Consider the following 13,376-nt stretch of genomic DNA (forward strand, 5'->3'; position numbering starts at 1 on the left):
GCGGTTGAATTGGGGAAAGCCTGGCCAAATTGTCACACACACCCCCACTCCCACCCGCCCGTTTGGATGGTGGCGCGGATGCTCCAATGGGAAGCTGTTAGGGGTTTTTTGGGGGGGTCTTGGAGACCCTTCCAGCAGAAGAGAGAATATTTGTAGCTCCGGTTTGAAATGCGGGGGTCCTTGGGGGGTCTCTGAGCTTGGTGGTTTTCTTGGGTTTCATGACCCAGCTAGGTAACATCGTCAGTACTAATAGGGAGTGGAGCTTGTGAGGAGGAAGCGGAGGAAGAAGAGGAAGACTTTGTGCTCTCTGAGCAAACGTTCTTGCTGACATTTCATGACCCAGCTAGGTAACATCATCAGTACTAGAAGGGAGTGGAGCTTGTGAGGAGGAGGAGGAAGAGGAGGAGGAAGAGGAGGAAGACCGTGGAGTCCTTTGTGCTCTGTGAGCAAACATTCTTGCTGACATTTCATGACCCAACTAGGTAACATTATCAGAGCTTGAAGGAAAGGGGTTTACAAGTGGCTTGTTCTGTTCGTTGGAGTGTTGTTGTTCTTTTGTGTGGCATCCTCTCTGCGCTTCATTGTTGCAGACATTTCATGACCCAACTAGGTAACATCATCAATGCTAGGAGGAATGGGCTTCCAGCTTCAGAGTTGTCTTGCTGCTTCCAAGAAGTGCTTGCGAGACAAATCCTGCTTTCTGCCAAGGACAGAAAGAAGGATGCTCCTGGCAGCCAAAACACCACGTTCCTTGTTCCCTTTTTCAAACTTGGTTTATCATTGATAGGTTTTGATAGTGTTCCTCACCAGTGGGATGCTGGTTTGGCTGATGGGCTCTGCTGTCCTGAACCATCTAGAACAGTGGTCACCAACCAGTGGGCCGGAGACCACCGATGGGGTCAAGAGAAAATTTGGGTGGTCCGCAGAGAAATGTCACCCCCCAAAAGAAATGAATCCAGGCTGCACGGGAACACAAGGCTGCCTTGCCTACATGGCCTGTGGGAACACAAGGCTTGCGTCGCCTGTATTAGGAACAACACGAGGTAGTGAGGGGAGGAGGGAAAGGGCGGAGGGAGGGAACTTGCCCCACTCACCCCACGCGCCTGGCCTGGCCACCGGGCTGCTTCTTTCCGCTTCTTTCTTCTTCTGCTTTTGGCTGCACGCAAGGAAAGCAGCAAAAGTCTTTCTTTCTCTCCCCCAAACTCCACCAGAAATGAGTCTTTGGGACCCTGCAAGGCCTCCTGCTCCAAGAGGCTGCGCTGGCAAAGACTCATTTCTGGTGGAGTTTGGGGGAGAGAAAGAAAGACTTCTGCGGCTTCTGCTGCTTTCATTGCATGAAGCTCTCTCTCTCTCTCTCTTTCTCTTTCTATCTCTCCCTGAGAACAGAGCTGGAGATGGTATCCTGTGATCCCAAATAAAGAATGATCAATCAGTAGGAAAATGGGGAGGGGAATTTTCCTGTAGACTTTTTTTGAGGATTTTCCCAGGGTCTCTGGTCCAAGGGATTTAAAATGATGAGTTTGGTGGTCCCTGAGGTCCAAAAGGCTGGCAACCCCTGATCTAGAATGGTCTTAAAACTCACTTTTTGTGCTGGGTTGAGATTTTCCATCCCTGTCCTGCTCATCTTTGATGTTGCTCCAAGGCTAGGGTCTTCAAACATGGCAAGTTTTAAGACTTGTGGACTTCAACGCCCAGAATTCCTGAGCTAACATGACTGGAGGAGGAGGAGGAATTCCGGGGCGTTGAAGTCCACAAATCTTAAAGCTGTCAAGTTTGAAGACCCCTGCTCCAAGGAAACCTTTTCTTTAAAAGGGAGGAACCCAAAAAAAACCAGCAGGCCACAGGAGAAGCCAAGCCTTTCTCCAAGGAATGTGTTTCTTCTCCAACTAGGAAGGTTTTATGGGGACGAGGAGCTAATTGCAAGAGAGCTGTGGCTCAGTGGGAGAGGACAAACTGAAGGATCTCAGCAGGATCTTTCTTCTGAAAAGATCTCCAAATTGTCAGTGGGCAGAGACCCTTGGCTTTTGAAGGAAGGTCCCAACGAGATGTTTTTCATTTGGCTTCCCAACTCATGAAGTTCCCCTTAGGCACACAATTGTCGAAAGAGTCTAGTTCTTTGATTTAATTGACTTTTTGTTTTAAAGGATCTGTTCACTTAGATCAGGGATCTCCAAAGTTGAAGACTTGTGGACTTCAACTCTGTTGAATTCTTCAGCCTGCCATGCTGAGAGGAGAAGAGAAGAGCCCCATGATGGTTGGGGGATTCTGGGAGTCGAAGTCCACAAGACTACCAGTTGACAAGTTTGGATGGTCCAATTTGTGGTCTAAATGAATAGAATAGAATATCGGCCAAGTGTGATAGGATACACAAGGAATTTGTTTGGGTCCAATCACACTTGGCCAATAAAGAATTCTATTCTATTCATTTAGACCACAAATTGGACCATCCAAACTTGGCAACTTGTAGTCTTGTGGACTTCGACTCCCAGAATCCCCCAACCATCATGGGGCTCTTCTCTTCTCCTCTCAGCATGGCAGGCTGAAGAATTCAACAGAGTTGAAGTCCACAAGTCTTCAACTTTGGAGACCTCCTGACTTGGACAACCCCGAAGCTGAAATCAATCTGCATTGAAAGCAAACTTTAATATGTCTTGACCGTGGGCATTTGAATCATCTCAGGGGCATCCTAAAGGGCCTGATAGGGGAACAAGGGGAGAGGGTGGCTTTGGTTCTCTATGTAGTTTCTCCTTGGTGGAGATACCAGGTTTGGTGGATGGCAACCTTCCAGTAGTGGTATTCAGCCAGTTCTGACCAGTTCTGGAGAACCACTGGTAGCAGAAGTGTTGAGTAGCTTGCAGAACCATCAAATACTACCTCTGACTGGTCCCGCCTCCATCTATTCTCCACCTCCCGAGTCTCAACTGATCGGCTGGGTCTTCTTTGGTTGCCCTGCACAGGAGAACGGAGCTGAAAAGCAGGTTAGTGGGGTGAGGAGGGAATGGGATTTTGCAGTAACGTTACCCTGCCACACCCACCAAACCATGCCCACAGAACCGGTAGTAAAAAAATTTGAATCCCACCCCTGCAACCTTTTCTGAAATTGGAAAAGATCTATGAGCATTGCCTGCAGAAAAAAAATTACATCTCGGAAAGGCAGAAGTTAAGGAAAAAAAATACCCCGGAGAGAAAGTGTTTGGTCTCAATCTGATCCTTATTCCCACCCCTGTGTTGACTGCAAGGAATGAAATATGAGTTCGGAGGCTACTCATTCATTTTAAAAAAATCTTGATTTTAAAAAAAAATAAACATCCCCTGAAAATAAGCCCAAGTGCTTATTTTGGGGCCCCAAAGAAAAGAAAACCAGGTCTTATTTTTGGGGAAATGCAGTATTAACTAGTAGCATTTCTTCCTTTATTTCTGCCTTCTCTGAGATGTGAATGGTGAATGGTGGCACACCATTTTTTCTGCAGGCAACCCTCATAGTAAGTGCTTCGTCCCACCTCAAGTTGCTCCTCCGTTCCCCGATACTAAGTTTTCCCCTCTGCAATGAAATTTCCTAGATTCAGCTGGCTTCCAGAGGAACACCCCATCCAAGCACCCCACTCTCTGGATGGTATCCTTGGAGACCTTATCAGCAGAGCCAGAGAGAGAGAGAGAGAGAGAGAGAGAGAGAGAGACTGGATGATTAAAACCAGACTTGACAATGCCTTCATGCTTTTCCCATGCTCTTCCCAGCAGGCCACCTCCAGATAGTGCAGGGCGTCCAATGGCTGCTCTGCTGCAGAACATGTGGCCTGGGATCTCGTTGCTGTATTATGTTTGGGGGAGTACCCGTCTCAACATCTGGATCCAACTAGCAGCAGCCAACGCGGTTGTGACTGGAACTGTGACGGGGCTTATTTCCTCGGGTCGTTGCATCCAACAGGGTAAATGGCCTTTCCAGCTTCTAGGAGACCAAGATGGGCTCCGTGGAAGATGCTTTCGTGGCTACCAGGAAGGACAAAACAAAGATAAAACATGGAAAGAAGGAAGTGGGGCGGGGAATCCATTTTTTGTCCTCCAAAATACAGATGACACACAACGGAGAAACGGTGCCTTTGGCTCTAGTAATCCCAGCTCATTGGAAACAATCTGGAATATCTCACACCACACATTTATGACTAGTTGTGGAGGGGATGTCTTGAGCCATGATGGAAGTTTTGAATGCTACCATTCATGAATTTAGCCAGTTTGGTCTAGTTGTTAAGGCACCAGGCTAGAAACCAGGAGACTGAGTTCTAGTGCCACCTTAGACATGAAAGCCAGCTGGGTGACTTTGATCCAGTCACCAGGAGACAGTGAATTCTAGTCTCACCTTAGGCACAAAAGCCAGCAGGATGATATTAGGCCAATCATTGCTGCCATGGGAGGTAGGGATGAGGCTTTTTATGGTTTTTTTATCATATGGTTGGATTATAATTATAATATCTTACATTTTTAATGTTGTAAGCCACCCAGAGTCGCCTATGTGTGAGTTGGGAGGCTCTGTAAATTTGTTTAATAAAATAAGTGGTGTTTATAACCCTAGCCTTTGAACCAGAGTGATCTCCTGGGTAACAATGAAAGGATCCAGTGAACAGATTTTAAAAGATCAGGCTGGTTTTCCAAAGTCAGGTAACAGCCAGAGTGCAGAATCAACCTTCAGGGATGGAAGAACCAGAGAACATAGCTAGCATCTGCTGGTCTGAATTCAAATGGTGTAGCCCTAATTCTTCCAGCCAGTTGTTTCAATCACAGCCTTTTACGTTTTAATCCTGAGAGACCAACTTCCACCCTCGCTTTTGAAGATTCAGTCGTGGGCTGTTGTGGGAGCTTCATCCCTGGAAGCTTTCAAGAAGAGACTGGACTGCCATCTGTCAGAAATGGTGTAGGGTCTCCTGCTTGGGGTGGGAGTTGAACGAGATGATCTACAACTTCCGACTCTGTTAATCTTTATCTATCATAGATTAGATTTCTCCTTCTTTCCCTCCCTCCTTCCCTCCCTCCCTCTCTCCTTCTTTCCTTCCTCCTTCCCTCCCTCCCTCTCTCCCTTTCTCCTTCCTTCCTCCCTCCTTCCTTCCCTCCCTCCCTCCTCTCTCTTCCTTCCTTCCTTCCTTCCTTCCTTCCTTCTTCTTTCCTCCCTCCTTCCCTCCTTCCCTCTCTCCTCTCTCTCCTTCTTTCCTTCCTTCCTTCCTTCCCTCCCTCCCTCCCTCCCTCTTTCCCTCTCTCCTTCCTTCCTCCCTCCCTCCTCCCTCCCCCTTCCTCCCTCCTCTCCTCCCTCTCCTCCCTCTCTCCTTCCTTCCTTCCTTCCTTCCTTCCTTCCTCCCTCCCTCTCTCCCTCTCTCCTTCCTTCCCTCCCTCCCTCCCTCCCTCCTTCCTTCCTTCCTTCCTTCCTTCCTCCTTCCTTCCTCCTCCCCTCCCTCCCCCTCTCTCCTCTCTCCTTCCTTCCTTCCTTCCTCCCTCCCTCCCTCCCTCCCTCCCTCCCTCCCTTCTTCCTTCCCTCCTCCCTCTCTCCTCCCTCCCTCCCTCCTCCTTCCTTCCTTCCTTCCTTCCTTCCCCCAAGCATTCCAACCCCGGTTGCTCTGCAGATCTTCTCGGCTGAGCTCTGCAGAGTTAAAGTTGCTGCGAGTGGGCGCGGCCCTCCCTCTGCCTTAGTTCCAGCTGGACCTTCTGCTTTCCTGCCTGATCCCAGATCTGAGTTCCCCTTTCCCCCTCCAGCCTATCCCCGCCTGCTCCAGGTTGTCGACTCTGCCCAGCGAGCGCTCCCAAGGCCCGATCAGGGGAGCGATAAACAGCCTCCCATCAAACCCGAGGCAAGCGATTGCGGACAAGCGAAGGGAGGCCCTTGCGCCTCTCGGCCGGCTCCGGACCTCTGCTCACCCCTCGGATTCGCCATTATGCCGTGGCAGATGTTTCTCCTCCCCTTATCCCCACCCCAAACCACAGCAGCCTCCTCTCCTGTTCTGCATCCAAAGCCCCAAGGACGGTCGCTGGAGCTCGGCCAGCAAACCATGCGCTGGCTGGCCCCGTTATCCTTGCTGGCCAGCTCGAGGGCTCATGGTCCTGGCTCTGCCTCTGCTGCTGCTGCTGCTGCTGATGTGGCAGTTGAGAGCTGGCACCCAGAGGCCACTTCGCTGCCATTTGCTCGGCCCAAGTGCCAGGTCACCAATCCAGGAACCCATCAAAGTATATAAGCCAGGGCAGGAAAGCAGCAGCAGCCCTGGCCAGTATCACCCCGTCTCCTCCTTCCATCCCGCTGAGCCAAGAATAACAACATTTGCAACAATATTTTTCTCTCTTGATTTTCTCCCCCACTTCCAAGGTTCATAACACAGTGGGGGGAGTGAGGCGTTCTAATTTTTCTCTGCTGGCGTCCCAAGATAATGCCTGCCTCAAGTCCGTATTTTTCCTTTTGCCCTTCTCCGTAGCAAATAAAAATAAAAATAAAAATGGATGTTCTTCCTTTTGTAACTCAAAAGCCTTCTTAAACCCTGGTTGACGAAATAACAGTTGGAAGGGACCTTGAAGGTCTTCTAGTCCAACCCCCCCTACTTAAGCAGGAAATCCTATATCATTTCAGGGAAATGGTTGTCCAAACTCTTTGCAAAAATCTCAACTGAAACCTACGATGAACGGTTGCAGGAACTGGGCCTGGCTAGTCTAGGGAAGAGAAGGACCAGGGGAGACAGGAGAGCAGCCTTCCAATATTTGAGGGGCTGCCACAGAGAGGAGGAAGGGGTCAAGCTATTCTCCAAAGCACTTGAAGGCCAGACAAGGAATAATGGATGGAAACTGATTCAACCTGAAATAAGGAGAAATTTTCTGACAGGGAGATCAATCAACCGACGGAACAGAAGTTGTTTTCAGAAGTTGTGGGAGCTTCATCCCTGCAGGCTTTCAAGAAGAGACTGGACTGCCATCTGTCAGAAATGCTGTAGGGTCTGCTTGGGGGGTGGACGGGGTGGACTAGATGACCTACAAGACCCCTTCCAACTCTGTAACTTCTGGAGGCAAGTCCTTCCCCTGGTTAATTGTTCTCACTCTCATGAATTTTCTCCTTAGTTCTCGGTTGGTTCTCTTCTTGATTGCTTTCCATCCGTGGTTTCTTGTCCTGCCTTCTGGAGCTTTGGAGAATAGCTCGATCCCCTCTTCTTTGTGGCAGCCCCTCAAATATTGGAATCAAACTAGAACCACATGGATGGCCTCGGTGAGCCTCAGTGGCACAGTGGTTAGAGTGCTGTATTGCAGGTGACTTCTGCCTGCCTGCCTGCCCTTTGGCAGTTCAAATCCCACCAGGCTCAAGGTTGACTCAGCCTTCCGTCCTTCCAAAGTTGGTAAAATGAGGACCTGGATTGTTGGGGGAAAGAGGCTGACTTTGTAAACCGCTTAGAGAGGGCAGTAAAAGCACTGTGAAGCAGTATTTTAGTCTGAGGTCTATTGCTAGTCCTTCCTTCCTCCCTCCCTCCCTCCCTCCCTCCCTCCCTTCTGTGTTGGCGCAGTGGCTAGGTTGCAGTATTACAAGCTAATTCTGCCAAGTGCCAGCAGCTCAATCCATACCAGCTCACGGTTGACTCAGCCTTCCATCCTTCCGAGGTCATAAACCCAGATTGTTGGGGGCCATAGGCTGACTCTGTAAACGGCTTAGAGAGGGCTGTAAAACACCATAAAGTGGTACATAAGTCTAAGTGCTATTGCTATTTTGCTGTGGCATCGTCCTTTGGCTAGCTATCATCTTTGTTGCTCTTCTCTGCACTCTTTCTAGAGTCTCAACATGTTTGTTTTATTTGGTGGTGACCAAAACTGGATACAATATTCCAAGTATGGTCTTGATAGAACATCCCTGGTGTTGAGGTTCACCTGGCATTGAGGTTACCCTTTCTCATGGAAACGTCTCCATCTTCTCTCGGGACCCCCAACCCAGCTCAGACCAGGGGTTGTTCAGACGAAGGTGGGTTGGGGCAGAGCCACTGCTGGCTCTGAGTAGCTTCAGTCTCCACTCCTGTTCTTTTTCCAGCAGCTTTGCTACCAGAGCCAAAGTCCAGAAGTTTCTCATTAATCAGGAATGAGAATGGCTGGCCGGATCCAGCTGCAAAGATGCTGGGGAGCAGGAAGGGGGGATGGAGGTAGACCCAGAATCAAACAGCTGTTCTGGAAGACAGATGGATGGGTCAGACTGAGCTGGCCATGGGTTCAGTTGGAACACAACGTCTCTTTCCTTGCCAGCTTGGTGGCCCTGATAGGATTCCTCCTCATGGAACGTGAGTAGTTTTCTCCATCCAATTGCATCAAGAGTGTTTTCCAGCAGGGATGTAAATGCTCCGTCCAGGGTTGATCCAGACAAAACCTTCTGATCCAATCTTCCAGACAAAACGCTTTTCCATCCCACTAAATGAAAAACCAGATTCTGAACTGGGAGGGAAGAGAGAGAGAGAGATTTTCACTCTAATCTGAAAGGTGCTGCAGAGTGGTGGGATTCAAATAATTGAACCACCAGATCTCTGCCCTAATGATTTCTTCCAACAAGCAGTTCACCAAACTGCTCGGAGAATTAACTACCGGTTCTGGTGAACTGGTGTGAACTGCCTGAATCCCACCACTGTGTTGCAGACAAGGCCATGCGTAGAATACTGCATCCAGTTTTGATCAACACAGTATGAAAAAGATGAAAAATCACTCAGCCAGCATTCATGCCTAATGCAGGACTAGAATTCCCCGTCTACTAGTGATTGGCCCAAAGTCACCCAGCCAGCTTTCATGCTTAAGTGGGACTAGAACTCCCAGTCTCCTGGTTTTTGGCCCAAAGTCACCCAGCCAACTTTCATGTCTAATGCAGGACTAGAACTCCCAGTCTTTTGCATTATAGCCTGGTGCCTTCAGCGCTAAACCAAACTGGTTCTAATAAATGATTGAGTCAGCAATGATGGTGTAAATCAAGGGTGTCAAACTCAATTTCATTGAGGGGCCCGTCGGAATTGTAGTTGACCTTGGGGGCCAGGGTAGGCATGACCAGCTTGACATCACTTGTGTCAGCACCTGTGGTGGCCTGAGCAGTCTCCCAGTAAAAATGGGCTCCCAAACTCCATTTTGAACTGCAACGGCCTCCTACCACCCACTGCCAGCAAAAACAGAGCTCGGGAGTGCTGCAGGCGCCCCTCCTGAGCTCCATTTTCACTGGCAGAGGCACTACGGGCTGGTCCTTTGCTGTTTCCAGGGTGGTCTCACATGCCAGATCTAAACACCCCATGGGCCGGATCCAGCTCCCGGACCTCGAGTTTGACACCCCGGGTGTAAATGAGCCAGAGGCTAGCCCAACGAGGAAATCCAGCATTTTTGCAGAACCGATAAAGTTGAAATCTTAAGGACGCGGTGGTTCAGTGACTAAGACGCTGAGCTTGTCGATCAGAAAGGTCGGCAGTTTGGCGGTTTGAATCCCTAGCACCGCGTAAGGGCGTGAGCTCCCGTTACTTGTCCCAGCTTCTACCAACCTAGCAGTTCGAAAGCATGCAAAAAAAAAAAAAAATGCAAGTAGAAAAATAGGCACCACTTTGGTGGGAAGGGAACAGCGTTCCATGAGCCTTCCAAGTCGTTTAGTCATGCCAGCCACACGACCACAGAGACGTCTTTGGATAGCGCTGGCTCTTCTTTGGCTTTGTAGCGGAGCAGCGCCCTCTAGAGCCGGGAACAACCAGCACATACGTGCAAGGGGAACCTTTATCTAAGGTTGAAAAAGACAGGAGACCGATTCAGGCGGGAGGTTTACAACTTCTCAGAAAAATCACAAGACCTCTCAGTGTTCCAGGGCAGGGATTGGCATGCCAAAGTACAAACTTTTCCCTTCCCCCCCCGTTTGAAAGTCTCGTTACAAAGACCGTCAGGCTGGGGTGGGGAAATAAAGCACACATATTGTTGCCGATCGTCAGAGCTCACAAGGAGTGGGAGAAATGCATGAAAGGGAATGAACCAGTCCTTTATCTGAAGATTATTTATTCGAGAGCTTGGAGAGGTGGGAGGGGAACGCTGGCTTTTTAAAAAAATATTTTAAAAAGGGGCTACAACGATTAGCCAAAGTCGGGGAAGACCTTGCCTGAAAGGGCAAGAATCCAGAAATTGGAATGTAACATTTAGCCTTATTATTAACCCTACCCATTTGGAATATTTTTTTCATTTATTTATTTTTTAATTTTAATTATAAGAATACAACACGGCGCAGCTATTCAGGCATTACAATTGTTATACATACATAAATATTAATTCACCATTTACAATCCTCTTGTTTGATACATTACTTACTAATTATTCTAATGAATCATATTTACTTACGTTCCGACCTTGCCTTCTTCTGTGTAACCACCGATAGAATTTATTCCATGTTTCATAGTACTCAAGATTCCCCCCTTGTTTTTTAATTCTAGATTTAACTTTTCCAATTCTGCACGGGCCATAATTTTCCTTATTATCTCTGTCTCTGGCGGTATGCTTTCTTTCTTCCAGTATTGTGCATATATTATTCCAGCCGCCATCAACACATGTACTATTAGATAAATTAAGTCCTTCCTATATCCTTCTGGTATTATTCCTAGGAGAAAAAGTTCTGGCTTAAATGGAATACATTCTTCCGCCATTTGTTCCGCCCATGTTGCTCATATTTTTGAAGTCCACCCCTGAAAATGATCATGTCCACTTTGGCAGATGTAGTAGTGCAGAAACCAACAAGGAGAGATGCTCCCATTAGTAACTTGGCCCCAAGTCACGTAGGACTTAAAGGTGTCAACCAACAGCAGCTGCAGCATTGCAAATCCACCACATGTGAAAATATGTGCCTGATACATCTTTGCACTTCCAACAATTTGGAGATAGACTTTTGAAAGTTTTGGAAAGCCTTGCTGGCAGAAGATGCCACCTGTAAAACATCTTACAAAAGTTTTCCTTGTATTGCCATGGCCAAAGTTATTTCCCTAGATATGGAATGTTTGGAATATTGAAGTGATGGTGGAACTCTGAATCATTCTTAGAACATCTTAAAGAACAGTATTTAGGGTTAAATAAATACAAGGCACAAAGAAATGTTGTTTATGTTGAAATGAAGGAATGGAAAAATGAGAACTGGATTATGAAAAGAGGTTAGTCCTGTTGAAATTGTGGAAGTAGGAAGATTAGAACTGCATACATCTATTTGTATAGATATTGTTGCCTCAATAAGAATTGCCCCAGTTAATTCAAAGTTCTTAAAATATGTACGTTTATAATAAATTTTTTTAAAAAAAACTTTAAAAAAGAAGAAGTTGGAATGTAGTTGTGGATTGGGATTGAACGGAGGGAAAACACGGTCTCCAGATGTAACCAGGGCCAAGGTGAAGGTGCTGAGATGAACCTCTTTACTCGTTCACTCATTCACTCTATACTGCTAGTCCTTGATGTACAACAGTTCATTGACTGACCATTTGAAGTTACAATGGCACTGAAAAAATGGGACTTGGAACATGTTTCGCACATACGATGGTTGCAGAATCTCTGTGCTCGCATGATCCAAATCCAGAGGCTCTGCCACCGACTCACATTTTTGTCCTAGGGGGTCCCATAATCCCCTTTTGTGACCTTCTGATCAGTGGTCGGATTCAATTTATTTTTTACTACCGGTTCTGTGGGTGTGACTTGGTGGCCGTGGCTTGGCTTGGTGGGCGTGGCTGGGCGGGCATGGTAGGGGAAGGATACTGCAAAATCCCCATTCCCTCCCCATCCCACTAACCTGCTTTCCAGCTCTGTTCTCCTGTGCAGGGCAACCAAAGAAGACCCAGCCAATCAGATGGGACTCAATGGGAGGCAGAGAAGAGATGGGGTTGGTGGGGCCAATCAGAGGTGGGATTGGCCGGCTCTCTGAACAACTCAAAATTTCTGCTCCGGTTCTCCAGAACTGATCCGAACCGGCTGAGGACCACCTCTGCTTCTGACAAATCAATAGTGAAGCCAGATTCACTGCACAACTAACTAACTTGCCCACTGCAAAGTGGTTTGTTTCACAACTGCGGCAAGAAAGTGGGCAAAAATGGGAGCAAAGCTCCCTTAACAAATGTCTCACTGAGCGATGGACATTTTGGAGTCCATCGGGGGTCATACGTCTCGAGGACTACCTGTAGTAAGTTTGGACTACCTGTGGTAAGTTTGGCTCCTTCAATTTAGCTTTTTGCTTCTGCCGTTGGAGAGAGCAATTTAGACTGGCTGCAATTAAATTGCTTCGGACAAGGTTCACCGTCTTGAACCTTCAACCTTTGTCCTCCTGCAAGTTTTTCTTAGCCCGAGCTTAACTTGTTCAAGGTGCAGTGCCCTCCCCCCCACCTCTTCTCTCCCCCTCCTCACCCGGAGTCCCCCCCACCCCAAAGCTCTTGGGTGGGGGGAAGGCAAAGAGCAGCTCAGGGAAGACAAAACTGCTGACTCATTGCCATGGAGACATTAATTCAAGGCGAGTTCAAAGAAATTCACTTCCCAGTTGAAGCTAACAAGCTGAAATTGGAGCTTGGCCTAGGCAGGAAAGAGAGAGAGAGAGAAAGAAAAAAATGGGGGCTTCCTTGCACAAAGATGACCCAATCTTTGTAGGTCAGGGAGGGAGGGGGAACAAGAAGGAAAAAAAAGGAATATTTAAAGGGTGAATGGGTGGAGTGAACCCACAGCTTGGGTCTAGAAGTTTGAAACAAGCAAAATATCCGAGAGATCCAGTAAAACAAAAAGAAAGAGAGATTGTATAAACAAAAAATATGAATAGCAAGCCTTACCTTCCCTGTTCGCAATCCCTCGGAGAGTAGGGAAGTAGTCCCAGAATCATAGGCAGTGTTCACATGACCTGCTTAAGAAAGTTCCTGAATGAATCTATTTTCTAGAGTCACACAATACCCGGATTGTAAACTAGCCAGGAGGGTGCACGCCCCACTAACCTACAACAGGAGAACTCAGCTTGACACTAATTAAACTTAGTTATGTTGGGTGGATGTAACTGCTGGTTCTTGACCTAACCTGGGTCAAGGTGATGTGTGAGCTCACCCTTAGAGTTGAGAGGGAGCAGGGAGGCCATAACAATCTAATCTAAACAGCTGCATCTGATCAACCCCTGTGGATTAGCAGATTAGATCAAATTTGATGGTCCTCTGGAAAACAAGCCAACTTGTTTCAACTTCAGCTTCTCACATCATCATTTAAACTCATTGAAATCCTTGAAAGAGTGCAGAGAAGAGCAGCCAAGATGATTAGAGGGGCTGGAGGCTCAAACATATGAAGAACAATTGCAGGAACTGGGTACGACTAGTCTGGTGAAAAGAAGGACTAGGGTTGACCTGGTAGCAGCGTTCCAGTATTTTGAGGGGCCGCCC

The sequence above is a fragment of the Pseudonaja textilis genome, chromosome 9 (assembly GCF_049901715.1).
Source record: "Pseudonaja textilis isolate UNSWEBS1 chromosome 9, rPseTex1.2, whole genome shotgun sequence".
Classification (NCBI taxonomy): domain Eukaryota; kingdom Metazoa; phylum Chordata; class Lepidosauria; order Squamata; family Elapidae; genus Pseudonaja; species Pseudonaja textilis.